Source organism: Procambarus clarkii, chromosome 11, assembly GCF_040958095.1.
Source record: "Procambarus clarkii isolate CNS0578487 chromosome 11, FALCON_Pclarkii_2.0, whole genome shotgun sequence".
Lineage (NCBI taxonomy): Eukaryota > Metazoa > Arthropoda > Malacostraca > Decapoda > Cambaridae > Procambarus > Procambarus clarkii.
The window spans coordinates 39,875,783-39,879,729 of NC_091160.1; the positions used below are offsets into that span (position 1 = coordinate 39,875,783).

At 40.9% G+C, this 3,947-nt stretch overlaps 1 long non-coding RNA gene across 1 annotated transcript in view; it reads right to left on the minus strand.

Moving 5' to 3' along the window:
* Positions 1–517: 517 nt before the first annotated feature.
* Positions 518–3,947, minus strand: part of LOC123758356 (uncharacterized) — a 4,370-nt gene continuing 940 nt past the window's right edge. Inside the window, exon 2 of the long non-coding RNA XR_011228083.1 lies at positions 518–1,345. This is a non-coding gene — a long non-coding RNA (uncharacterized lncRNA). The remainder of the gene's footprint in view (positions 1,346–3,947) is intronic.

Here is a 3,947-nt window from a genome sequence, read left to right on the forward strand (position 1 = left end):
TTTTAAGCTGTCATTGCAATCAATCATAGCTACCTATGTGCTTTAATATACTGTACCTATAATTTTCTCTCATCTTTTTTTTTTCATTCCATGTAATCTGTTATCATTTTTTGTCTATAAATTTTGCAAGTATTTACCTCCTTAAAATTTTCTTAGATTAAGGACCTGCCCGAAACGCTGCGCGTGCTAGTGGCTTTACAAGACTGTAATTACCATATTTGTATCCTCACATTCCTTATGTACATTCTTGTATATGCATAAATAAATAAATAAATAAATAAGGCGACTACAACAGCCTACTGACCAAGCAGCCAGTATACTTTAGTCCCATACAGTGTCCAGGACTAAACTAAACTCTCACTGTATATACAACGAGACACGGGACGCACTTCTCGGTGTATTCGTCCCCCTGATGCGATAATTTTTGTTATGAATTTTATATATACTTATTATTGTGAATTTGATTTTTTACTTCCGTGAGTGCATTTTGACCTGTTAAAGAACAAAAAACAATAAATAAGGAGACGGTTATAACTTATTTTTACATGTACAATAATGCAAAAATTATTAACGAATAGATGTTATTTTAAAAGATTTTGGCCCCCCCAAAATCCCAGCAAACAAGATCAACATGAGTAGAAAATTTGAGTGGCTTCAGGGTGGAGTGAAGCACTTCGTCACAGCTGGGCGGTGGATCCTTCTACTGAGCAGACATCTGCCGTACACTCCATGTCACGTAGTAAATATTCAGAGTATATCTCTGGTGCTCTGTTAAGTCTGCCATGTTTTGGTCGCTAGACGAGTCGTGAAGCTGTGGTTGAAGATGGCCATCATGTTAGAGGTTGAAGGCACAACCTCTGGCTTGGACACGTACCTATCACCTAACAGCAGCGTCCAGGGTCGTGGTACCCATGCCTGGGATATGGGTGGGTACAGTGGTATGGTATTCCTCTGTAATAATGTCCAAGATAACGACAGAGGCGCTCCGCTCCAGGGAGAGGAAGCCTCGTGTTTCATCTGTAATTAGTACAGCAGCCTTAGGTTGTAAGTTTAGTTGTTCAACAGCAGGTAACAGGAAGATATTCTCGTCATAAGGGTTGTTCTAGACGTCCCGCCCATTGCGTATTTTATTGACGCGTCGGTGAGGGCTTCGGAACTTCCTGGTGTGGTATCCGTAGCCTTTACGAACCCAGTCCAACCCACGTAGGGGATTGGACTGGGTACGGAAATCACCTGAACGTCTTGGTTCGAAATCTCCGAGAAAGTCGTCGTCCTCGTCGACATCGGCAGCAGCCCACGACATCGTCAACACCGTAAGAAACACCAAACTTGTTACGTGCCACATCTTCATCCAGAATAAAGAAGACAGGAAAATGAATTACATATCGTTCAAAGACTGTAAATATTCGCTTTATTATTATAGATACAAGAATAATCACAAAAAACACGTGATCAGTTATGCGTAAGTATCAGAAGAGAACAATGAAAAAAAGTCTGAGCGCTTTCGCGATTTAACGATTTTAATTTCGCGTTTTCAAGGAGTGCAGTAGATAGATAATACTTGGGTGTATGCTTACATGACCCCTGTGACTTTAAGTATGATTTTAAAATGCAGTTTACCTGTTCCCATTATTCATTTTACATGTCACTTCCTTATGTTTTGTTTGTGTTTCTTAGTCTACTCAGGAGTAGGTGTTATATACGCCTACACCCTTCTATAATCCCTCTCATGTTCTCCTTGAAAATGAGTTAAATCACGAAAGCGCTCGGATTATTTTCGTTTCATCTCCTATGTAGATACGCATTATCATAGACATCAAATTTTAAGGAAATTTTGATAACTTCTCTATTAATGATGAAGGCTTGTTTAACTAAGAGCAGTATATAATAGCGAGGAGCGGTCCAGATATACTTTATACATTTTGACAAGTTTTTGTTAATTAAATTTTTCACGTTTGAAAGTGAAAAAGTGATATGATCTACTTTAGCCACGTTATTGTGACTCATCGCCTGCATTTTCACGTTTGTTTTCAGTGTGAAGCACTTGGAAATATTATCTTACGATATGCGCGTTACCCCTCTGGTGATGCTTATAACCTGTGACTGGCCTGTGACTGGTCTGTGACTGGTTTGGCAGTGAAAACCTCTCGTTATCCTGCCTCTCAGCACTGGAGGTACTGAGTTACATCTCTCCTCCCTGAGACAGATCTAGGGATATAATCAAGGTCTATCCACAAGACGTTTCGACAAAATCCGTTTTCTGATGGTCAAAACCGTTTGGTTTGGATACAATAGCTTAGGCTATCGTAGGTACGGTTAGGTTTCGTTAAGTTGCGTAAATTTTACGTTAGGTTAGGTTAGGTTAGGATAGGTTTGACTTGTTTAGGCTAGGCTATATTAGGATGGGTTAAGCTAGGTTAGGTTAGATTAGGCTAGGTTAGGTTGGATTAGGCTAGGTTAGACTGGGTTAGGCTAAGTTGAGTTGAGCTAGGATGGGTTAGTCTACCAATGAATTTTAGGTATGACTCTTGGTCACTAGAATGGGGGGGGGGGGAAGGGGCTACATAATCCCCCCGCCTTGGTGCCTTGTTTTGATAATCACTGACTACCGTGGGGGATAATACCAGTTTATGACTGCTCAGGTCATAAACCACAGAGATAAACCACTGCTCAAAGGTCACAACCACAGGGATAATAACCATTCGGTATGACTCAAGGGGTCACTACGCAGTTGACCAAATACAGCTGTAGGAGCGTATGATACCGGACGACATATAATAACCCACGTTCGGGCTATTGGTTACGATTGAGAAATCTGTTTAGTTAACATGTACGATATTGTGCGCATCTTCACGCGCATAACAAAGTGTTCCACTGCGCCGCTTCTCAGGAGAAAAGATCCAGGACGAGGGGGGATAGAAATAGCCTAAGCTACTCTATCCATTTGAAATGTAGTTCTTTCTTGTTTCAATAAACATTCTTAACGAAACCTGAAACTTAGCTTCCCGAAAGCTGCCCGAAACGCTTTGCGTAATAGTGGCTTTAGGCATTGTATGTACTAGCTCTATCTGTAAATTCATCAATATTTGTATCACCAATATTTGTAAATTCATCAATATTTGTATTTGTATCAATGTATGTATGTACTTTACCTGAATAAACATTTGAATTTTTTTGAATTTTTGAACTTGAACTTGATCCAAGACGCAGGCAACACCAGACAAAGAATCCGGGGCTGCAGTTGGCGCCATACTGAACCTCCACCGCGACACGCAACCACACAATGTATCTTGATGCAGGAAGCAACCACTGTACCAATTCCTTATGACAACATAATCTATGCAAAAGCTGTGACTTGGGGGGGGGGAGGGGACGTAGAGGATTGTTGTGGCTATATCTGAGTATGTGAGTGATATACTGTATGACAATACAGACCCGAGTATATATACTTGTTCACCACACATGTTGATAATTATACACCAGTATACATACTTATACTTGAAGGGAGGTAAGACAAAAAATAATGAGTGTGACTGGACCAGGTAGAGGAAGGAGTGAGGAAGTGTGAGGGGGTAGACATGAGTGGGTATAGAGGGAGGGGTGACGTGATTTTATTCACCTTGGGCATTAGGAGCCGCATGTGAAATGTTTTATTTATTTATTTATATTATATTTATTTATATAAACAAGAGTTCTTACATTCTTGTACAGTCACTAGCACGCATAGCGTTTCGGACAGGACCTTAATCCTAATTTTCCCCAGAATACGACCCGCCAAATCGTTTAGCAACCAGGTACCTATTCACTACCTGGATGAACAGAGGCTACAGTTAAGGATTGGGGCCCAGTAAATCCTCCCCGTTACATCCATAGTTAGTGTGGTAAACAGTTCATATGACTCAGGGCGTGGATCACCCAATTCTCCAGTGCTCGAGTGGATGCTCCGG